Source organism: Sturnira hondurensis, unplaced genomic scaffold, assembly GCF_014824575.4.
Source record: "Sturnira hondurensis isolate 20B ecotype Veracruz unplaced genomic scaffold, ASM1482457v3 Scaffold0003166, whole genome shotgun sequence".
Lineage (NCBI taxonomy): Eukaryota > Metazoa > Chordata > Mammalia > Chiroptera > Phyllostomidae > Sturnira > Sturnira hondurensis.
This window is the reverse complement of record NW_028075797.1, coordinates 884834-910253: the sequence shown is the minus strand read 5'-3', so window position 1 is coordinate 910253 and position 25420 is coordinate 884834. Positions and strand designations below refer to the sequence as shown.

General features: G+C 42.7%; 1 protein-coding gene across 2 annotated transcripts in view; it reads right to left on the bottom strand.

The window, feature by feature from the left end:
• Positions 1 to 25420, bottom strand: part of CALN1 (calneuron 1) — a 434944-nt gene that overhangs the window by 333788 nt on the left and 75736 nt on the right. The window lies entirely within an intron of this gene.

Sequence of the window (25420 nt, the reverse complement as noted above, 5' to 3'; positions counted from 1 at the left end):
TGCCCGTGGCCTGCACAATTCCCAAAGGACCTCAAGTTCTGCCCCTTCCTTCATTTTATGTCTTACTTCATTGTTCCCATTTACTTATGAATTTGAACCCGTGGTCCTTGCAGGCTGTGGGACACCATGCAATCTTCAGCCTGCCTCTCCATGTACATAGGAATGTACCCCTCTCCTTGGCCTGATAAACTCTGTCCCAGTTCTCATAGGAAAGGACTGCACAGCCCAGAAACATTGGGCTGCCCATAGACTGGGCATCTTGGCTGTGAACCTGAAAAGATCCAAGTGTTTCACTTTCCCCAGGCAAAGCAGATGTTCCACTCACACAGCACTCAAAGCAGGAAGGAAAAGCCAGGCGCTAAGTATTGATAAATATGCAGAACAGCCTGCATCCCTGAGAAGCAGCCCCCACACCTGTCCAGGTTGTACCAGTGGCTTATTAGCACACCCCTGAGACCCTTGTCACACGTGCCCTGCTGTAAAGGTGAATGACACCTCACAGCATCCCAGAGCTAAGAAGCTTCCAGTACCCTCTCAGGAAATTAAAGCATCCTTTGCCCAAACTAGCAAACTCTCCAGCCAAAGCTCCTCTGCCCAGATGACCAGCATTGGGCCTTGGAAGTTTCCAGCAGTGCAAGGCAGGCCAGAGGCTCCAGGCTTAGGGAAAGGGGAGGGAAAGGGTTGTGGTAAGGAGAATGAAAGATCAGGTACCGAGGAAAAAGGGGAAAGGCAGTTAGAAAGAAGGGCCCTCCCCAGCAGAAAGAGCATGTCTCTCTGTTACAGTGAGCAAGCCGCTGAGTACCCCAGGTTCCACTTCTCCATCTGGAAAGGGGGCAAAGAGGATTGATAAGCCACTGAGCAGAGTTAGGGAATAGGTAGGAAAAATAAGGAGTTGATTACAGGATGTGGACAAACAACATCTTAACAGAGCTCCCAGAACTTGAACTGGGCAGCACTGGAAGGAGTTGCCCGTCCACTGGGGGCATCCAAGCAGAACGCGAGGGACTCCCTGCCAGGAGCTCTGTTGGAGAGAGATGGACTCTGTGCACTCTCCCCATACACCTGCCATTCTCCATGTAAGTCATTTGCAGAGGCCCTTCCAACATAAGGCTTGTGTCTGCAGGATAAGCTGGAGTGGACCTCTGAGTAACAAGGTACACATTACAAGAAGACAGCCAACTCAAGCCCAGTCTCTGAGAATCACTGTTCAATACACCCAAACCTCGCTAACCCTCAAACCTCACTGAGAAAAATAATCCACATGATGGCAATGGTCCGTGCTCATGGGACGCTGGAGCTGGCATGCACCTGGGGGTGGGGGGCTCCTGTCTTCTTTTCCCTGGGACACCACTGAGTGACAGGCACAGCTGGGCACTCTCCCACTCTCCCCAGTCTAGAGCACACAACAGCCATGACCTTGTTGGGCTTGAGAGCCGCTGACTTCGAGATCAACCAATGAGACCCCTAAAATTTTCAGTGCTGGACCAAGAGCACAAAACTGGTTAGCGAAAAAATCCTTTCTAGAACACAAGCCTTCTAAGTGGCTGTTTCAAGTAAGCAGCCGCAGCTGAGCCAAGACATTTCCATCCGGATGTCAAACTCTCATTTTAAACTCAAGATGTCTAAAAATGAATTAATTATCTTCCTAAAAAATAGGCCACACTTCCTGATTTCTCTATTTCTATCAAAGGTACTTTTCATTCATTATAACAACTGGGGCATCTCTCACAAACGTTCTGGGCCCCGAAAAGTAAAACAGACACATGGCTGAAGCCAGGGCCAGCCATCAGCCTCCAAACCATCCTAACTCTCCACGACCCACAAAACACACATCCACAGGCCCATCGTAAATGGCAGGATGCTAGTCACAGAGTGCGCACACATTTGCCAATTATAAGATGTACATCTTCAGTTGATTATAAGTAAGGCTCCCCCCTCCCAAGCCAAATCTATCCTTACACGCAAATAGAAAACAAGGATCTTTTTCTGGAAGAACACTTCAATTGCCATCTCCTCTTTTCTCCTAGTTAAATTGCAGACTAAACAGGTTTAAAAACAAGGATCAGCCCTGGCCAGTGTGGCTCAGTGGGTTGGGTGTTATCCTGCAAACTGAAGAGTCACCAGTTCAGTTCCTGCCCACGGCACATGTCTGGGTTGCTGGTTTGATCCCCGGTTGGGGCCCATGCATGAGACAACCAAGTGATGTTTCTCTCTCACACTGATGTTTCTCTCACTCTCTTTCTTCCTCACTCCGCCACCCTCTCTAGAATCAATAAAGGGAAATTAAAAAAAAATAAATCTATAAAAATGAAAGTATCAGTTGTACAAGTTGGGGTCACTCTCCCTTTTCCTAAGGCCAATCTTGGTCACCAGGACCAGGTGCCGTGATCGTCTAAGCAAGGACTAGATTCCCAAGGTCCAGGGAATGAGAAGCCAACATTGGCTGATGCTCCCTGTGTGCCTTCTCTCTCCCAGCACTGGCCCCAGGACCCAGGCTGCCTCATCAGCCGTTATTTTCTCATTCAGCGAAGTTCGTAAACATGGGAAGACCCCATACTAAGCTTATCTAATTGCCTTACCTGGAGGAGCCCCACTCAGATCAGTACAGGCACTGAAAACATTCCTTCCCATTTCACCGGTCATCCCCTAGTTTCTAAGCATCTTATAAACAGCTTCCCATGACCACCTTTGACCTGCTTGTCTGAAGCTTTGGATCTGCCACACAAAGTTGTACAGCTTAGTGACAAGGTTACACGAACACATCTAAGCCACACCCCCATACAGCAACATAATAAACACTGAGTACTTTGCAGGAAAAAAAAAAGCTAGTCATAACTGAATCTCATTTGATATATCAACGTAATTTGCTTCTGGAAAAAGCAGCTTACAAAATTAGGTACATATTCAGTGCATTCAGTCTCTGCGCCCAAAATGCTCCAAGTCTAGCAGGAAAGAAAACATGTGCAATTGAACCATCCATACAGATAAATACAGTCATGTTCAGAAAAGGGAAGAACATCATCTCAAGTAAGCTAAAAACAGCTGCTGCAATTAAGGACTGAATTTCACTCCAAGCCACCTGGGGAAACCCAAGCAAGAGTTTCTCTTTGGCAAAGGAAGGAAAACCTGCAAGTTCATCGGCAAAGACAAATGTGGTCCTGACCTAAAACTTAAAGATAGATCCTTCTATGGAGGGCAATGGACAAAAAATATACATAAACATATTCAATGGCAATTCTACTCATTAAGTAATATTATTTAAGTGACCATTTATTGTGTGGACAATTTTTCTGTATCTTTGGTGAGGCAATACGATTTCGTCGTTAAGAATCAGGACTTTGGAAGCAGAAACAGCATTAGATGGAAATCCTAGCTCTGCTTTGAATAGCCATGTAAGTAAGTCATTTGTCTTCCGAGTTTCCTCCTCTGTAAATGGGGGTTGTGATACATACTGAATAGTATTTTTGTAACTATAAAATAAGATGTGGAAACCATTGGACTTAGCACCACGCACATTCTCAACAAGTATCAGTAATTATTTGCTAAGGATCATATGAAGTAAGATACAGGGAAAAGAAGAGGCCATAGATCGACAAGCATGAAGACAAACATTCTGAGTTATGAAGGCAGGTGCGTGAGGACATGGCAGAGGGTGAACTCCAGAGAGAAGCTGGCTGGCATTTTACATTAGGGTTCTGAGGTTCAGGTGGGGGAGGGCTGAGTAGCACCAGGGGCCCTGGCGAACTAGCAGCTGGCCCCGTCTGGAGGAGGGGCCTATTTGAACAGAAAGCACAGGAGCTGAAGAAGAGTCTATTTCCTGGGCATCGGGGAGCCTGAGTCTATGCTCACATAATGGACAAGGTGTCAGGAGGTTAAACATAAAAAGGGTGGTTCCCATTTCTAGGGTCAAGGAGCTGGTGCATTTCTCGACAGAGTAATAAACCAAAGAGCCCCGTTCATATTGATGTGAGATGGTGCCCTCCTGTGACAGTTAATTTTACATGTCAACTTGACTGGGCCACAGGGTGCCTGGATATGTGGTTAAATATTATCCTGGGTATGTCTGGGGAGACATTCCTGGATGAATTAACATTTGAATCCGTAGACTGAGTAAAGCAGAATGCCCTCCCCGGGGGTGAGCCTCAGCCAATCTGCTGGAGGCAGGGGAAGGGAGAATTCATTTTCTCTGCCTGACTGTGAAGCTGGAGTGTTGGTCTCTGCCTTTGGACTGGAACTGTGACTCAACTGGAGCTCACACCATCATTTCTCCTGGGCCTCTGTCTTGCCAGCTGCAGACGGTGGGACTCCTCAGCCTCCATTACCATGTAAGCCAAGTCCTTGTAATAAATCTTTCTACATTTCTATATACCTATTGGTTATGTTTCTCTGGAGAACCCAGACTAATACACCTTCCATTTTTTTTCTCTCCTGTGCCAAAGACCCAGCTCGTATCGCTATAGGCTGATATTATTACTACAGACAAAGAATGTACCCAAACACAATCCTTGCAGGGCCTCTATAACAGGGCTACTCAAAGTGTGCTCTGTGGACCACTGCCAGGCACTGTTGCTGGTCTGCAATGAGCTAAGGACAGGAACTGAGAGGCGGCATTGAGATTTTTATAGCAGTCCACAGCATCGTCCCAATATCTACACCTGGGACCAGTTGACTTGATTTTTATGTCTCTGCCTTTTTATTTTATGTTTCCAGTAATTCATTCTTACTATATTTTACAAAAGTATCAGTCTGCCAAAAACTGGAATTTTAAAAAAACTGGTTTTTCCCCACAATTCATATGAGAAGCACGGTCTAGAGTACTTCGTTCAGTTGCATAGATGTCTGGTAACGGACCACAGAGAGGAGGGCAGGACTTCCGAAAAGGAGGTGCAAGACCTCCTCTGAAGTGCGGGCTTTCCTGCCGAGTGCCTGCCCACAGTGTGCATGGAACGCACTGCCAACTTCAGGGGATCCCTGTCCTCTAACTGCCAGACGTCCGAGGAGTGACGTTAACCTCAAATTCTGGAAGTTAAAGAGTCCAGCCAACCCTGATGGGGCCTTTGTCAAATTTCCTGGAATACACTCTTGAGGGCACACAAAACTAATGATATTCCTGATGGTGTAGACGAAGCTTCCATTAAGTCAGCACAGTAAGGATTAGAAGGATTTGATGACATTTAGTGGCAGACCCACGCTTTGGATTTGGAAACTAAGTAATAGAGCCCAATAGTGAAGGGATGAGAAGAGACTTTTATCTACCCAAATTCTCTTCCATTTCTTGGCACGGATGACCAACTAAGGCATCAGACAATCAATCGCCCTTCAGACTACATTGGAATTGCTTTTTAAAAGTAGCCAGGGTCAAATCCCTACTGTCCTTAGTGCCACTGGCAAACAGCAAACCCCTTCCTCTGGGTACTCAGGGACTGTACCTACCAATATGCGGCATGGCTAGGAATGAAAGGGTCAGAGGCAGGGGCCCCAATGTGAAATTTGCTGCAGTCAAAGACGTCAATGAGAAGGACCCTAGGAACAGTGACTTATAGAGATTTTAAGGTTTCCTTCAAGCATGACTTCTGATTAAGAAAGAATTGCAGAAGACCTCAGATACCCTCAGAAATGTACATCCCCTCCTCAGAGTCCAAGAGCTAAGTCATGGGGACAAGAAGATCCAGCAAAGATACTGGGCACTTGGCTAAGCACTTACAAAACAACTGTGTTCCCTTGTTAAGATCCTGCAGGGGCATGCCAGTTGGCAAACAGGGTTTGGATAGAGCTCAAATCAGACAGGAATGAGTAAGCAGAAAACACCGATGTGGGGTCTGTCTAAAAGTTCTGCATCATTAGAGGAGAAAGCACTTTTAACAAGCTGTAAAGTGAAAAAACATATTGTCAATAATAATATGAGCAAGAAGATAATTTTATGAAGCTTCTGGTTATGTCCTTAAAACTAAGTTCAGAGAGTGGGGTGTCTATGAAACAAGGATGCATGAGGAAATACCAGAGTACCTTACTCAAAAAGAAAAGAAAGCTTGCTGAGAAGCAAGCTACTTTGGAAAAGGTGCAGGCCTTTGCAAAGCAAAGAACAAATTTGAAAATAATAGCAGAATGGAAATCTACGTTAATAGCAATAAAGAGTGTTTCAAACCAACAGAAAATTCAGCAAATAATATAATGTACCCATGGACGCACCAATCAGATTGAACACAGGCTAATATTTTGCCTCACTTGCTTTCAAGTTTAGGAAGAAATAATATATTACATATTGAAGCCCTGGCCCACCTATTCTATTCCTCTACCTCCTTCCCTCCACTGTGACAACTGTATTCTGCAGTGGAGTGTATCTTTCCTGCTGTGTTTTTAAATTTTCTTACATTTGGATGTAACTACAGAGAATATATTATAGTATTGCCATAGATATCTTAAAATCTACATCAGTAATATCACACCATACATATGTTTTTGGAACTTACACAGTACACCCTCTATTAGATATTAGGGATTTATCAAAATCCACGCACATACACATGATTTATTTTAAACTGTTCTATAATTTGCCATTGTATAAACATATTGCAATTTATTTATCCATTATCCAATTGAAAGAAAAAGCATTCTGCAATGAATAACCTCCTATGTCTCCTTGTACTTGGATGAGTTTGCAGGACTCCCGTAGCCTACGTCTATGTCTTTTAGCCTATGTCTTTTGTCTACGCACCTAGACAAAATGTTACAGAATTTTGTCAAATTGCTCCAAAGTGGTAGCATTAGTTCTCTCTTGCTACATTAAAAAATTACTCCTGAACTTAGCAACTTAAACCAGCAAAGAGTTGTCACGTCACAGGTTCTGTGGGTCAGGAATCAGGAGTTGTTTAGCTGAGTGGTTCTGGCTCCGGGCGTTGCAGTGAAGACGTTGACTATCAGAAGGCACAACTGGGGCTGGAGAATCCACTTCCAAAATGGTCCACTCACTTGACTGTTCACAAAGAATCTCACTCCTCATGCCCCCGCCCCCCACATACACACATAGGTCTGCTGGAGCGTTCTCACTACCTTGCAGCTGGCTTTTCCCAGGCAAGTGACTCAAGAGACAGAAGCAGGGAACTTTTATGGCTTGGTCTCAAAAATCACACACCATCACTTTCAACACATTCCACGCATTAGAAGCAAGTCACCACGTGCAGCCCACACTTACAGAATCAGGCTCTACCTATTGAAAGAGTATCGGAGAATCTGTGAACATATTTTGAAACCATAATAGTGGTTGTAGCAATTTGCAGACCCACCATAATTCTAACAGCATGCTTATTTCCCCACAGCCTTGCCAACACTTGGTATTTTCAAACTGTTCCATTCTTCTAAATCACATCTCCTTGACTGCTAGTTTAGGCATCATGTTGTATAGTGTTGGGCCATTCTGATTTCCTCTTCCATACATTTGCTTTTCATTGTTATCTAGTGTTTATCATCTTTGGACTGCTTTGTTCTTCCATGTTATTGTTGTCCAGTATTTCAGTTCGCCCTTACTTTTAACCCCCCAAACTAGTCATTGCTGCTGCTGTTGTTGTTGTGTCTCACAACCAGTGTCCCCCTGGACTTTTCCATAAATTTGCCTGTTTCTCCACTCATTGTTGCTCCTCGCAGGGCACTCTCTCCTCGAGGTTCAATTCCCTTAATGAGGGGAATTTATAATTCTTTCACTGAGGAACTGTAAGTGGAAATATTTTTAATTCTTTGTCTTTAAAAAACTCTTGATTTCTACTTCATTTGAATGATAGTTCTATAATTGATTCTATAGTTCTATAGAATCTATAATTCTCTTGGCAGAGAATTATAAATGTATTATTTCCTTAGTACTTGGAGGGTATTTTGTCCCTAATGAGAAGCCTAATTGCTGTTCACCTGTCAAGACTCATTCTGGACAATTCTATGTCTACGTTTCCAGATGTATATAGGCTCTCTCCCAGTCTTTATAATCTCTCTTCTATAAACTCTTATAAGATGTATGTTGGACCTTTCCATTCAGGCTTCATACTCTTGACTGATTCATTCAGCACTCATTCCTACTCCAGTGATTAAAGAAGCTGAAGAGGTAATAACTGCATTTTATTTTAATTGTTTTTTATTGTTATACTATTACTGTTATCCCAGTCTTTCCTTCTTTGCCCTTCTCCGCCCTTCCCACCCCCTGCCCCCACAGTCCATCCCCACACTGTTGCCCATGTCCATGGTCACTCATACATGTTCTTTGACTAGTCCCTTCTGCTTCTTTCCTCCATTGCCCCCCTGTCCCCTCCCACCTGGTCACTTTCAATCTGTTCCATGTTTCCATGCCTGTGGTTCTCTTTTGTTCATTAGTTTATTTTGTTCATTAGATTCCTCTTATAGGTGAGATCATATGGTATTTGGCTTTCACTGCCTGGTTTATTTCACTCAGCATAATATTCTCCAGACTCCCTTGCCACAAGAGTTCCAGATGAGGTGTAGCTCCTATATTCAAAAGACTTTCATGAGTTTGGAATGTAATCAGGATTATACTGGTAAATGTTATACCATATGGGTCTCAAAAAAAGTCTTGACTTGCAGCATTTGCCCACTGGTGTAAATACTCCCAAATGGCCAGTTTCAAGCTAACAACACAATGTCACCGAACATGGACTTGAGAAGGGCTATGCAGTAGTACACCAGCACACCACTATACAGTACTTCCACCATATGCTTCCATAGGCTAAGTTCACCCCCAAAATCATAGATAATAAAATCCAGTCAAATAATGAAGAAGAGAGTTGGTATTTATTACCTTTGTTTTTAATATCATTTAATGGTAAGTTTATGCTTTCAGAATGTAAGTTTATATTTCATTCATCACTTAAGAATGGCTGTGTTTCTGAACCCACTAATAAAATTCCTGAAAATTCAACAACCAGCTTTCACAAGCTGGTGTGAGCTGACTCCAGCATGCCACTGGACAAAGGCTCTTTTCCTGACCACTTCTAGCTTTTTCTACAGGAAAGAAAAGTCATGAAAACATGATATCTTCCTGGAGCAACATTGCACTGTGCACTCTCCAGCTCCCTGCCTGGGAAGAAGCAGTGGTGGCATTGGCAAAAGGGACAGCAGTGGCTTCTGCATCTCTAGATCACAGTTTCAAGGGCTCATTCTTTGGAGGGGGGGCGGGTCAAGAGAAAAGGGCAGGAGCAGCACGCATGCTTCAGTGGCAGCCTGTGTTTCCTCTTCCTCACTTCCACATGAAGTTGTTTCACCAGCCAGTGTAGTCAGGAAAACAGAGCCCAAATCAGGCAGTTCAATAAAAGCTATCCCCTCAGTGGTTAGAAGGGCTGAATGAGCAACAGCAGAAAGTTGCTCCCATCCCAGTCTGGAGGGACATATGGAGAAGGTAGAATTACCATAACCTCAAGGTTGGGGTGCCCAGAAGAAGCTAGAACCACGGTAGGCAGGGGCTGCCAAACAGGAACTAGAACCATGGAGGGAAGATCTTGCTCCACCAAGATCCAGCAGGAACCTGAGAGCTAGGCACTGCTGGAGACATTTGTCCAAGGCAGTTAAAGATGAGGGGCCCCTTTGTCTATCCCTGCCTCCTCCTCTTCTGCCGGCACCCGCCTCTGGCCAGAGAATGCGGAAATGGAGTTTGCAGGGATGGGTCCCTACAAGGCGGACGGCAGCAGGGGCAGGGAGAAGCACACATAACATGTAAGCAAGCAGCCAAACGACTGGCAGAGCTATGCATTTAAATGTTGTTGTATTTTATCCAGCATTTCTGTGTTTCTAGCAGGAAAAGAATCCACGTTAGCTTAGTGGCCACACTGACAGAAGTAGATATCCTCGAGACATTTTCAATTTCGAAGATGAAAAGAAGCCCTCTGAGCATCCACGCAGAAAACGCAGGACACTCACGGAGGAGCTAACAAAGTGGGTCTCAGAACAGCAAGCAGCTGCCCACTGCTGCCTGAGAGTGACATGAGGAGAGACCTTTACAAGTTAAATTATGGAGAAAGGCTTTAAGACAAAAGAAAGTTCTAACTTCAAAATAATTCAAAACAAAAAGCATTGAAGTACAATGAAAGTCATTTTATGTTTAAAAAGGGTACAACCCAAAATGATAATGTATTAGTCACAAACCCCTATGAATCATATATTATATCACTATAAAGTAAAAATAAGTATAAAGAAAAATTGATTTAGAAAGTAGTGACAAAAATTAATGAGGACTTTAAAGAGAAACAGTGAAAACAAAGAGGCTATGAATAAGGTCCACATTTTTCTGAGTGTGTATGTGTGTGTGACCCTCAGAGGTCATTTTTCAGATGTCTGTAGAACATTCAAAAATTATCAAACTTTGGTACAGGTGTTCAAAAGCAGGTTTGGCACAGCTAAATATAAGTAAAAACAATTTAAAACTCAATATTTTAAAAGCTAAAATTGAACATTTTTCCAGCTTTACTGAGATATTCTTGACATAAAACTTTGTGTGTTGGTTGGATATGATTACTACCTTAGCTTTAATTAACCCTCCCATCATACCATATTTTTGTGATGAGAACATTTAATATCTACTCTGTTAGCAACTTTCAAGTATATGCTACAATATTATTCACTACAATCACCATTCTGTATACTAGATCCCCAAAGTCACTCATTAAAATAGAAAAATTCAGTACACTCTCATAAACACTTCCTAGATGAAAGTTGACATTAAAATTAAAGGTTATCTTTAAAATAACAAAAAATAGAAATAATTTTTATTTCAAAAGCATGAGGTGTATTATTCAGACAAAAATGTGAGATATTCAATGCTCTCATTATTTTAAAAAGAAAAATACTAAATTCAGTTTCAATGCTAAATTCCTAGAAAATTAACAATAAAATAAAAACAACAGGGGGAAAAAGAAGTAATGGAAGAGATGAATTATAAAATAGATAAATTAGAGGGGCTGATTCTCTGAAACAAAAGCAATAAACCAGACAAATTTCTCATAAGTTTATTAAAACAAATAGAGAAAACACAAATAGGTAATACTCTGAAATAAGAGAATTCTATGTGCAAATCTAGACCCATAAATTTAAAACAGCTTCAATGAATGCTTTTTCTCTCAGCATATAGAAATTGGATTTTTCTTATTAGAAACAACATAATATTATCTATGCTTTTAAATTCTTGACATAACACTTCGTCATACAGTGATTTGAAGAGCTGGCTTTATGTTGGGTGTGTTTCCATACTTGATTTTAACATCTGCCATAAGCAGAAACACTCCTCAGAAAAAGACACAAATCCAAGTGGAAGAAAAATGTCACTGGTAGTAGTCACTAAATCCCAATATTCATTTTCCAATTCCATTCCACATGCATGCCGACATGTTTGCTGATATTCAGCCAATAAAGCTTCATCTTCTCTAATGTCAATGGCTGATTTCACAAACTGATTGACAGAGGTTCATTTTCAAAACCCTTGATCAATTCACCGGGAAGATTCTTAACCAATTTAAATAATTCCTGATTCTAGACTTTTTGAACTCCAGAGATTTGGATTTGCAGATAGCACACTCAGATCATTTTTTGAGACAAAAAAAAAAAAGTCATGTAATGGTTGAAACATCTCAAAAAAACTCCATTTTCAAAAGTGCCCTTTCCATAGCATGACTTTCCCTCGACAAGCAGTTGCTTCTCCTCAGTCTTTGTGAAGATGGCAGTCACCAGTCTGCCATCACAGAAAGGGTCAGCAGATGGGCATCATTTCCCTGCTTATGACAAGAAGCGTGTGACTCTTCTCTGTGTCTGACAACAATGTTAAGCAGTGTGTCCTGAAACACACCACACACTTTATTCTGGTACAATGGCCACGGGCAGTCATTGCCCATTTGATTTCAAAGACTGCAGCCAGGCTTCATCAATCACGAGAGTGAATGCAGATTGACATTTTAAAGTCTTTCTGAAGTTTTTAAATGGTTTGTGTCCAAGCTGATGGGCTTGTCAGTGCTTTCATTCATGAAGTGTCTGATGAAAGCCTTTTTGGGGGCCCACAGGAGATGCCAACTTGACCACGCTCTCGAGAGGCCCACTTGGGTCTGCATGACCTGGATCCAAAAGCTGGGCTTCTTGGATCTCACCTATTTTCTGAGTGTCAGTCTACTTAACGCTAATCAGCACAATCTGTAAATCCCCCTAACTGGGCACCTGTGCCACAAATCACTAAAACAAGTGCATGAGGAGGGTCCTACTGCCACTGCCCCCTTACAGGGGAGGTCCCCATTCCCTGAACATGTCCCTCCCACCCCCGGAACCGGCATGCGTGTGGGCCCTCCATGCAGTAGATGGTTAGTGAGGTGCTATTTCCTCTTCCTTACTTCTACACCCTTGAGGAACACTTTACCCACCCCACTCTAAAAATCCCTGTGGAGATAACCCATTAAAATGAGGAAAAAGACAAGATACCCATTACCTCTATACTTAACACGTTCCTAGAAATCCTACTTAATGCAGTAAAACATGAACAAAAGTAAGAGACTATTTAAAAGAGATAAATCAAGAAAAAAAATCAAACAATCAAAAACCTAGAGTGAAACAAATGTAAAGATTTTACTCATCTTTCATAGTAAAAGGATATTCGAAGTTAAAATGTCACTATAAGAAATTACAAAGGAGCCCTGGCTGGTGTGGCTCCGTGGACTGAGCACCAGACTATGAAGCAAAGGGTCACCAGTTCAATTCCCAGTCAGGGCACACGCTTGGGTTGCAGTCCAGGTCCCCAGTAGGGGGCATACGAGGGGCAACCACACAGTGATGTTTCTCTCCCTCTCTTTCTCCCTCCCTTCCCCTCTGTCTAAAAATAAATAAACAAATAAAAATCTATTTAAAAAGGAATTACAAAGGAAAAGACCGAGAGCCTTGCCAGCATAAACATATAAACTTCTGAACATTAATTACAAACAGCATAAATAAAAGTTACAGGCAAAGAGGGAATACAAAAAAAAAAAAACCATGAACAGACTATTCATAAGACTAGAAAAACAAACAACTAATAAAATATATGAAAACAATTGTTGGTCTCACAGGTAACCAAAGAAATATAATCTATATACCATTATCTGCTTTTTCAACCTGGAAGGGTGATATTTTTTGTTTTTAACATGCTGTTGAGAATGTAATGGGACCGGGACTCTGTAGCAGTTGAAGCAAACACTTAGAGAAAGCAAGAAGGCAATGTACAGAGTCTAAAAATGGTGGCACCTTGGAATCAGTGACTATTGTTTCAACTCTATCCTCAGATATAGTCAAAGATTTGTGCATTGTGTTATATTTTAAATGGAAAAACAAAGATAAGAAAGGAAGACAAGAAGAAAATATAGAAATTGTAAGCAAAGAATATTTATATCAGTATGTTGTGTATCAATAATGTTTACTAAATTTAATGATGTCAGAACTCTTTATAATAACCTGTTAACCCTAAAAACCATTTCAACCAGGAAAAATGAACACACTTCTTGCTCTTAAAATACCATAAAAATCATAGGATAGAGAAACAAACTGGAATAAGTTTATAAAAGTTTAGAATATGGAAAAGGGGGGCCATCGTAGCTCCAAAAAAACCCAGCAAATTTCTGGAAGGCAGAATTATTTTGCTCATCCTAATGGACAAGGGTGAGCAGAGCAGGGAGGAGCTAGAAACATGTCAAAGGGAAGGCCATGGAACACCACCGAGCAGCCACATGGGCCAGTACAGAGAGTGGGAATGCAGAGACATTGGAACTGAGGATGGCTGATTAAAGCCCTTTACTTGGAACAGCTGGGTGGGTCTCCTACCCCTTCTCTTTAAGGAGTGATCTGTCTGAGGGTTCAGTGGGCCCTCCTCCTCTAACATGATTGGCTTGTGGGAGTCCATTCACCCCACCCCCGTCTTACAGCCTGAAATGAATCCTGCGGGTCAACATGCTCCACCCATCTAATGCTGTGCAACCATTCTTCTGAGTCAGGGGGAAAGGCAGTATTGAGGGGAAACCTGACTCCCGCTGGCACATTTAGTTTGGAAATGTCAGAATGACAATGGCCAAATGAGGATGGCCAGAAGATCACCATCACCAAAGAGCAAGACAAGAAAGGTGACTTTGGTGACAACAATGAAGATTCTGCAAAGAAAAGACACCTTGGAAGAATTTTAATGTAACATGTCAGGGAGATCAGAGAGGCTACAAAAAATGAGCACTCTGAGACCAAGAATTCAGACAAGTTAAAATTTTGGCTGAAAAAAAAAAAGCATCTATAGAAGGTCTAGAGGAAAAAGTCATGGAAATCACACAGTATACAAGAAAATAGAAATAGAAAATATTAGAGAAAACTTAATTAGTAAGTACCAAGGAATTAATCCAATTAATTAAGTACCAATTGGAATTAACCCAATTCAGAAGCGCCACATCCACCTAATAAGCATTTCAGAACAAGGGACAGAACACATGGAGGAGAGGAAATAATGGAAGAAAAATTTCCAGAGCTGACAATATGAACCTTCAGACTGGAAAGGCCTGTCAAATAGTCCAAAACCTCACAGTTTCAGAACACAAGGATTATTTTTTTAAAAATAATCACTCTAAAGCTTCTACAGGGAAGAATAGACAACTTTCTAATGAATGATGATCACAGTCTCATTAGACACCTTTCAGCGTCATTAGATACTAGGTGACAGTGGAGCAAGCCATTAAACCTCACAGGAAGAATAACTTATACCCATCAATACCCAGTCAAGGCAGGGCCTAGCAAGTTCTTGAGTCATGGACACTTCCTAACAGAATCACTTAATGAATTATTTTAGCAAAACACAAAAGGAATTCGAGAAATCAGAGAACATGGGGTCCAACTCGTGGGTGAAACCTACCAATGAGGCGTGCTGCTAGAATAACACTGTGGGAGCAAATCGGACCCACCGCGCCAAGTGCTGAGGGCAGGGGGATGGGACTTGGGGCAGCAAACTGCAGGCTGAAGCTGGGTCTTCTTAGCAAGAAGAAAGAAGCCAAATGCCACTATCAAATGTCAAATACAAGCGGAGTGGGCTCCCCTCCCTACTTCGCTCTCCCTTCCAACATGTGGGATTTTTAAAATATTTCTCCTACAGAGAAATGGCACTGGATTAATGATACAATATCTAGTTCTGCAGTGAATACTATCTACATAATCACAGTATTATAAACACTAATTATTTTGTTTTCAAATTCAAAATTGATAGACAAATCATGGAAATGTTAATGCCAGATAGAGAACAGAGTATTACAAGATTGGTTGAGAAGAAGGAGGAGCAAAAGAATGAGGAGTGCAAAGTCTCTCGCAGTGGGAAATCAAAGGTACTGTTTAAAGTTAACAAAGGAAAGAAGATTGAGTATATGAGCTAAAGCAATAAAGCTCAATTCACAGATTTGGAAATAAAAATGTGACTGGTAGAGACTGGAAGGTAAAAGGGGAAGGACGGCTACAAGGCATCAGGGACCTCCTTGTCTTTCATAAAGGAGGATGGGGACATGTATTATTTTTATAAGGTCAGGTCACAGTTACAAAGAGAGCATACCACAACTATGTAGCTATAATCACCTAGTCACATGCATATTCATATGCATGTCATATATATGTATATTCAGGTGTGTGTGTATATATACACATATATTCAAAGAAAAAAAAACTATCAGAAAGAAATAAACCAAGATGTAAATACTATAGTAGTTATTGCTAGTGATGGATTTACTGTAACTGCATTCTTATCTGTTTGAACTTTCCACACTTAGCACCATGGGTCTAATTCATTTTTATAGCTAGAAAAAAAGATAACCTGATTTTATAAACTAAAGAGCCTGCCTAGAATTTCCTCCACATGGAGGTTGGGCTCCAGAGAGTCTGAAAACAGGCCCCAGGTTGCTTCAAGTCCAGGGCTCAAGAGACCCACAGCCATCAGGTGCCAGCACACATTGTGTCTACAGTGCCTCTTGTGTCTACAGTGCTATATTCAGAACAGATAGCCTTAGCCAGAGAAAGTTAAGGGCTGCCCTGGCGGCTGGCATATCTCAGTGAATTGAATGTGGGCTGCAAATCAAAGGGTTGCTGGTTCAATTCCTGGTCAGGGCACATACCTGGGTTGAGGTCCAGGCCCCCAGTGGGGGCCATGTGAGAGGCAACCACACATTGATGTTTCTCTCCCTCTTTTTATCCCTCTCTGCCCCCTCTCTAAAAAATTAAATCTTTTTTAAAAAGTTAAGGGCTAGTGTTAGTAACTGGTTGTGTCAATCAGAAGAGATGTGCATCTCCTATAACAATTTCAATCTTGAGTGGATCTGTCTCCCCAAGAATCTCCAAGGATCAAAGGTCTGCAGGTAATTAGGTGGATGCACCTGCTGGAAGGAATTCTACACCCGTGTCCTGGGGATGCTGACACTCGCCTGCCAAGAGAGTTTTTGGCAGATGATCTGTGTTGTTCTGAAATAATTAGACAAAAAGTTCAGCTGCTTTTTAAGGCTTCTCCTTAAGGCTATTATAATCTTCTTTAATTAAGAAGTCGAATATTAAAGGATTTAACTTTAATAAATTTCTATGTACTTCCTTTGAGATCCTCATGTAAGGTTGTCCTGCTAACTTCTTCTAGCCAGTTCTGGCTGCTCAGGCATCTGTACCAAGCTGAGAGCCCTAGGCAACCTTCTGCAAAGGTGGGGCATTCTATTGGCTGAGCGGGGAGCCCTCTGCCAAAGACAGTGGGGGCCAAGAGATTGCTGAGTGTGGGAAATACCTGCACAAAGTGCCCAACATTGATTGTGCAGAGTTCTCCAGAATGGTACATTCCGTTCTTCATTAGCTCTCTTGGTCTGCTCATGCTGCCATAACAAAATATCGTGCACTGGGTGGCTTATACAATAGGAATTTATTTTCTCACAGTTATCAAAGCAAGAAGTGCAAGATGACAGGTGTCAGCATGGTCAGTTTCTGTTAAGATCCCTCTTTCTAGTTTGTAGATGGCCACATTCTTGCTATGTCATCACATGGTGAGAAGAGAGTGTGTAAGCAAGCTCTTTAGTACCTCTACCTCTTCTTAAGGAGATACTAATCCCATCATGAAGACCCACCCTTGTGATTTCATCTTTGCCTGATTATCTCCTGAAGGATCCACCTCCAAAAACTACCTCATTGTGGGTTAGGGCTCCAACATATGCCATTAAGAAGGGCCAGCCCAAAGCAAACCATAATTGAGTTACCCAAGATTAAAGATAAGCAGAGAATCTTAAAAGTAGCAAGAGAAAAGGAGACAGTTACCTGCAAAGGAGCTCCCAGAAGACTATCAGCTGATTTCTCAAAAGAGACCTTACAGGCAAGAAGGGGTTGGAAAGAAGTATTCCAAGTCATGAAAGCCAAGGACCTACATCCAAGATTGCTCTATCCAGCAAAGCTTTCATTTAGAATGGAAGGGCAGATAAAGAGCTTCCCAGATAAGATCAAATTCAAGGAGTTCATCATCACCAAGTCATTATTATAAGAAATGTTAAAGAGACTTATCTAAGAAAAAGAAGATGATCAAAAATATAAACAGTGAAATGATAAAAAAAAAACCTCACGACTATCAATAACTGAATCTAAAAAAAAACAAAAACAAAGACAACTAAGCAAACAGCTAGAACCGGAACAGAATCACAGAAATAGAGATCACGTGGACGGTCATCGGGGGGAGGGGAAGGGAGATTAATGGGAGAAAGGTACAGGGACTAAGAAGCATAAATGGTAGGTACAAAACAGACAGGGGGAGAATAGTATGGGAAATGGAGAAGGCAAAGAATTTATATATATGACCCATGGACATGAACTAAGGTGGGGAATGATAGTAGAAAGGTGGGTACAGGGCAGAGGGGAATAAAGAGGAGAAAAAATGTGACAACTGTAATAGCATAATCAATGAAATATATTTTTAAAAGGGACAGAACTCGGTCTATAGCAGTAGGCAAGTTGACAGTAAATATGGTTGAAGATGGACAAAATGAAGCAGGCATCTAAAAGGCTGTTGCTTTCTATTTTGTTTTTTAATTTGAATTAACCCTACCTTACCAGAAACAGGCTCCAGGAGATTCACAAAGAAAGGTATAGGACCCCTGGAGATTTAACCTCATTTTGTCCAATTTACATAAAATGAAAAGCATGGAAATTGGATTCATTCAGCCTATCATTCAGATGAAAAGTGGTTTGGACTTGACCCACTATTTTGTACTTGACGGCATAAATATTTGGAAATAAGACAAGCACAGAGGACAGGGTCTTCATCATTTTCTGAGCTTTCTTCTCAATCTGCCATAAAACTGAGGGTGTGCCCAGGGAAGGCGGAAGCCGATGTAGCCACAAGAGGTCAATTCCCTCCGCTGTTTGGGTGGTGGAAACTTAGAGCCTCTAGTGTGCTGTGATACAGGGTGGTATCACAGCAGAAGTCACTGTCCGTGGCCTCAGAAAGTTACAAACCACTGGGCTACGAGTCTCAGAGGTTACTATCTGGGCCGTGCAACGGTGAGAACTCTGCGTACTTGGGCAGGGAAGACTGGCACCAGAAGCAAGCAGCTGGCTGAGCCATCAGCCCAGGTGATGTGGGGAGGCTGACACGGCACAGACGTCTCACCTGCAGGCCAGACACTGGTGCCCCACAGAAAACCACGCCCAAGACACTGGGCAGCATCAGGAATGTCAAAAACAGGACACAAGTTCATCCCAACAGCTGGGCATAGGACAGTGAATGCAAGATGGCAGTCACCTTGGGCACATCTGGCAAGAGGAGAGTCCCAGCTGAGGGGAGAAGCAAAAAGCAGAAACCAAAAATAAGCACAAGCTAAGATGGTCACCTTGTGCGGTCTCTCAGTCCCTTCACAACGATGCACGATGGAGAGAAATCTGCTAAAAGAAATGAGTAGGCTTTCTATATTTAAGAGAGATAAAAAACCAAAACATCACCAACAACAAAAGTCCAGAGTGCAACCAGACTATGAGCTCCTCGGACACGATGTTCTCCCAGCATGGCGCCCAGAGTCAGGCATATGAGGTAAACTCAAAAATGTTTGTGGAATGCGTGCATGCATAAATGAATGATAAGGAGCTTGTCCTTCTGAGAAGCACCAAGACAGAGGAAATAAGATAATTCCTCCCCTGAACTACTCTCCCTTCCACAGTAAGCCTGCAGGAAAACACATCCCCAGGGCCAGTAGCAGCACAAACATAAAACTTGGGAGCAAAAACTCTCATGGAGTCACGATGATGCTCGAAGTTTCTCTGGGGACCATGACCATCTGGCACGATACACCAAAGGAAAATTTCTAAGAATAGGTCCCGTATGAAAATAGTGAACATTTTTAGAGGAAAAATATTTTTATGTGGCAGGCAATTCTAAGCAGTGTTAAGTAACATCCCTGTTAAACCTTGTGAGGCAGGATTGCTATTATCCCCATTTTGTGGATGGGAAATGAAGCCCAGACCAATTAAATAACTGATCCAAAACTGCAGAGCTAGCAAGTGGGAGAACGGGAAGTCAAACCCAAGTGGCTTGGCTCCAGCAGCAACACCTCAGGTGATATCTACCGAGATTGTCCCTGGGATGGACAGGGAGCAACAACAAAAGGCATTTACTCATCCTAGAAATTCGTGTGGACTGCTGGCCCTCTTCATCTTTCTCAAACCATAGCATGAGGCCCGGCCTCTGCTGTTGGAAACAAACACACAGATCTGTCTGCAAACAGCCACTGGGGACCAGCATGAGGCCCGAAAGGGTCTGAGGAACCAGGCAATGACACCCTCTCCTCCAACAAAGCAAGAAGTTGGAAACAAGGCAATGTGGAGTGTGAGAGACACTACAGAAAAGGGTGGGGAGGGGAACGTTCAAAGGGCTACACAAATAGGGACTCGCAGAATGCAAGGAGGAGGCACTGCGGAGGAAAGGAAGGCCACCTTCACAAGCCCTTGACTGAAGGCATCAGAGGCAAGATGACAGATCAGAGTGGCAGGCAGGAAAGGTCACCAAAAGGCAAAACAAACACAAGCGCAAGGTCCCCCACTGTTTGCTGTCTTCTTCTTCCCCACAGTCTGGCAGGAGGTGCAACACTGGAATGCTTCCCACACTCCACTCCATGCCAGAGAGGTGCAAAAACCAACCTAATTTAGTCATCTTCTCTCCTGAAATGACCTTACTCACCGGGTCCGGGGAGATGTTCCAGGTTTGAAGGAGGAGCTGTGCCTATACTGCCTGCCTCAAGGCTGACCAGGGTGTGAGGAAAGACACAGACTCTGGTCAGGGTGCGGACACTTCCAGAGGGTCCCCTCGCAGCCCTCTCCCACCTCCACGCTCCCCCAGCCACTCGCCACCCCTTCATCCTCTGACTGTTAACGATGGCCCTTCTTCCACGTCCAGCTGTGGACACACTCAGGAACGAGGCCTTTCCCAACCCTTAGTCTCTAAACATACACAGAGAAGCTGCCTAGCAGATCAGTGTTCAAGCTAAAGAACCCTGGCCCAGTCCTGGTCCACTCCGGGCTCTGCCACATTCCAGCTGTAAAACCCTAGACAATACAACTCTTCTAAGTCTTAGTTTTCTCGTCAATAAAATTCGAGTTGTTAAGGTATTTACCTCACTGAATGGTTGTGAGCATAACCTGGAATTATCCAGAGAATACTTAGCACGGAGCCTGGCACATGGTAAGATGCACCCAGCTCCTGGCACTCGGGATACTGCCCAAACCCTCAGCTATGGCCTCTGCCCAGCAGCACTCAGGGACACCAGTGGCCATGGAAGGCCCAGGCCGGGGAGGGAAGGTGGAGCCAAAAGAGTGTGATCTCGGTGGCTGGAATGTTGACACCACCCTGGCACCACCTGAGACAATACCCTGGGTGGTTGCGCACCTCGGCCATGAACTGGGACAGCAGTGGGGCTCTTTGATGCATCTGATGACATCGGCATCGAAACACAACACCCGAGTGTGAAGTTTAGAAGTGGCCAACAGGAAAATGAGGATGGCCTATGAAAGGAGTAAAAGCCATGGGCTATACGTATATTTTAAGAGAGGGAAGGTGATCTGTAAAGGTTTAAAAGTCACAACAGGGCCCAGACTTCAAAGAAAACTCAGAATGATTCAAGGAAATAGGAAAGACTCAAGAGATGTACATAGGAAAGTGGTGAGAAAACAGGGAAGGGGCAAACCAAAGATGACAGAGGCCTGCTGGCACAAGGCATTGTTTTCAAGCGGGTAAGAACCACTCAGCCCTGGGACGCACAGTTGACTTCTCTCAGCATGGCACAGGGCCACTGCTCCAGACCACAGTGAGAATCCCAGTCTCAATGACTCACTCCCCTACATTACTGTGCTTTTGCTTTTTGACTTGAGGGTAGCTGCAAACTGTGGCCCCCCCATCATACAGAGCACTGTGCCACTTTGAAGTAGAGAGGACAGAAAATTGGGTCACAGGTGAGCCCCCCACACCAAGAAATTCCCAGTTAACCACAAAACTCATTTTTAGCCATGTAAAATAAGATTAAATCACAAATACAAATTCTGGATATTTCCATCTCTTTCCTTTTAAATTTCTTCTATTCTTGAGATTAAATGGGAGAACAATGGAATTGTTCAATGGAATTGAACAATCAATGGAATTCTTTGGCTGAAGATACACTTCTGAATTCTGAAGGAGTTGTCTTCTTTCAAAGGTCCGTATCATTCTAAAGTGGTATATATATCAGTGGAAGACGTTTCATGGTGAAGCTTCTGCTTTTTTAACAGGGTGTTCTGAGTGGATTGAACACCACAAGAGTGACAGGCCCTGCAATGGGTGACATCACATCACAGAACTTCAGAGAATGGGAGCAGATAGGGCAAACCGCAAACAAGGACATCAGCGTCTTATCATTTTGATTTAATCTGAATCTTTAACTTCTTAAAATGTGCCTTTTAGTTACTATAATTTAAAGCATCTAAAGAGTTAGCCTTTAAGAAACATTGTTTATGGAGATAAGTGTACTTGGACATAAATTAAAAATAAACATTGTTTAAAAGACATGGTATGGTAGCAGTATAATAAGACACGTAAGTATGGTATAATCCCAGATTCTTGTACATACTGATTTTTAAATACATGTGCCAACATTCAAATATCAATGGTGGAGGAGAATTGATCAACACAACAACTGAGTCCAGCCCAGGGTTGCTGACCTAGGGCATGTTACAAGCCTTAAAATACTAAATCATTCCTTCTTATAATATTCTACTCTCCTGATCATTTTTGCCATATTCATTGGAAATCATAGGCAAGGTATGGGAGAAATAATAAACTCTATAATTTTTTAAAAATGAAATTTCCTTTTATGGTCATAAAATTTTTTAAAAAAGAATCTCCATTCCAGGGCATTTTTTTTTCCTGAAAAACGCATATAACTTTTTCAAGGTTATGGCACTTTAGGTTGAGAAAATTGAGGAAAGTCAGTCAATATAAAAATGACAACTGTATCATTTTTTAATGGTTTTGTCAGGTTGGCTCTGGAAAATCTGGATAGTGGCCATAAAGATTTTAATTGCTTGCTTGCTGAAAAAAAAAATCTGTAATTTAAAAATATAAGAAAAGATAAGGGAAAATTTGCCCTATTATAGACTTTTAAAGCTGCTATAATCTAAACCAGGGTGGCGCTGGGAAAGGATGCAACAACAGTGGGGCAGCGCCAGAAAATGAGAAGTCCAGCCCAAATGACTGTGGCAATTTGGTGAAATTCAAAACTGGCATTTCTAAATCAGTGGATGGACTATTTAATAAGGAACACTGGAAAAATGGAAAATCACTTGAAAAAAGTAATAAAGTCAGACTCCCTATATCATACCACAGCCAAAATTAATAGCAGGTAGAGTTTTAAATGCAACAATAAAAATATACATTAAACTTCTGGTAAAAGTTGGCAAATCAGTGTCACTCACTTATTGCCTCTCCTTTCCTAGACACTGCTCCAATGGGAATGAAGGAGGAAGGACAGGAGGCAGGGGGCATTCCCCTGGAAGACACCAGGACCAAGTGGAGGGGAGGGAGGGGCCTCTAGGAGACTGAGAAGTAGGAAGGCTCAGGGGAGGTCACCACCTTGCAGAGTAAAGAGGAGAACAGATTCTATGCCTGCCAGGGGTCTACACTAGTGTAGGAGACCGGTCTGCGTGGCATGGGCCCAGCTCCCACTCTGAGATGCACAGGACCCACACCCATGGACAGGTTCTCCCCTGGGGAATCAGGCCTGCTATATGCCTAGGCCGCTTTGAGACTTGCTTTTTGCAAAAAAACTCCCTCACCCTGATTTAAAGCAAACATTTACTGCAAAGTAACTTCCTAAAATCCATGCTAAACCTTCCAAGGACAAGTGTAACTGGTTCAACTACTCTTCCTTTTCATTTGCAAATATCCCTCTTCTGTGATTTGATTAGTGGCATGGGCTCCTTTCTTTTCTGTAAAAGGTAACCACCTAAAGGAACCTGTGCATAGTATATGAGGACCGTATTGTAATGTGCCAAGAAACCCAATAACAGCTGGTCACAGCAAGGGCCAAGGCTTTTCCTCTCAAGGGGAGCAAAAGCCATGCAGTCCCTGTTCCTCCACCAAACTCCATATAGTCTGTGTGAATGTCTTGTTTCACCCATAATGACATGGACACTGCAGGCCGGTGTCTGCATCACATTAGAAAGGAGCCAGCCAGTGGGGCACCAGGACCCTGAGAAGCACACAGTGCTGGTGTCTGTTCTGTGGAAGGCCCTGGTCAGAGACAGACAGACAGACAGACAGAGTCCTGTCCCTAGCCCTGAGCTAGCCCACTGCTCCTGTGTCCTGTGTCCTGGGACCCAGCAGGTCAGCCTCAGCAAAGATGAAAAAGAGGGCAGAGTACAGGGCTAGGGTGAGGTGCCTTCAGTGAACAAGGACACAGTGTCCAGTCTGTGCACAGAACCTGGGGGCCCTCAGCCCCCCTGCCCCGGCCTAATGGCAGGATTCCTGTATCTGTACCCATAGCCCCTGGGAACCCTGCCCCCGCAGCATGGCTCCCCAGGACGGCAAGGGACTGCTGCCTGGTGTTGGAAGCTATTGAATGCTACTCAATGTTTAAGCTATCTGAAGTACATTATATTAATGAAAAAGCTTTCTTTAATTGAAATAAAAGTTTTTAAATTAAAAGTAAACATTTACGTAATGTTAGGGATGAGAGAGGATTTTTCTAAGCATGACTACAAGACTTACATATTTAAAAGAGAAGGATGCAATTGATTAATTTTTCTAAAAAACTGAAAAGTTAAAAATAATGTAAAAGAAATAAATGAATAGCAAATTTGGGAATTTTTGCAACATTAATAAACAAAGGATACTATTTTTTTACTAGAGTTCTTGCAAGTCATTTTTTTAAGAAGACAACACCTCAATAGAAAAATAAACATAAGCCCTGGCTGGTGTGGCTCAGTGGATTGAGTACTGGCCTGTGAATCAGGGGATCTCAGTCGGGGCACATGCCTGGGCTGCAGGCAAGGTCTCCAGTTGGGGACACATCAGAGGCACCCACATACTGATGTTTCTCTCCCTCTCTCTAAAAATAAATAAATAAAATCTTTTTTTAAAAAAGAAAAAAATAAACATAAAGCTTTAATACACAGCTCACAAGAGAAATAAGTCGAATGGCCGATAAGCACATTAAAAAAAAAAATGTGTATGCACCTTGGCCGGTGTGGCTTAGTTGGTTGGAGCATCATCCCGGAAACTGAAAGTTTGGGGTTTGATGCCCAATCAGGGCACATAGCCAGGCTGTGTGTTCAATCCCCAGTCACAACACATACAGGAGGCGACCAATCAATGATTCTCTCTCACATCAATGTTTCTCTTCCTGTCTCTCTCCCTCCCTTCCCCACTCTCTAAAATCAATAAGGATACCCTGGGGTGAGGATTATAAATAAATAAATATTTTAAAAGAATAAAATGCACTTGCTCATGAACCCAGAAATCCAGGATAAAACTACAATTTGAAAGTATTTTGACTATCATCTTTGAGGAAGAGTTAATGCCAGCACTGGACATTGGTGAGGATGCAAGGAGCTGCCCTATTGCAGCTGGAAGTGGGAATGTGAAGCATTCGGAGGAAAAAGACCCAAATCCTTGACCTGATTATTCCACTCCTAAGAATTTATCCTTAGAAAAATACTTACCAATATACAATATTTACTAAGTCAAAGTCAAAAATAACACACGCCCATGTGAAGAACAGAATGTGTTCATTAAACATGATGAGGTAGGAGCACATGTAACAACCTGGAAAGACATGCACAAAATACTAAGTTAAAAGGCAGCCGGTACAAGAGCCTTCGCCTCACAACCCCTTCTAAGGAAGAGAGGAATGCTTCATAAATGCACAGGCCCACA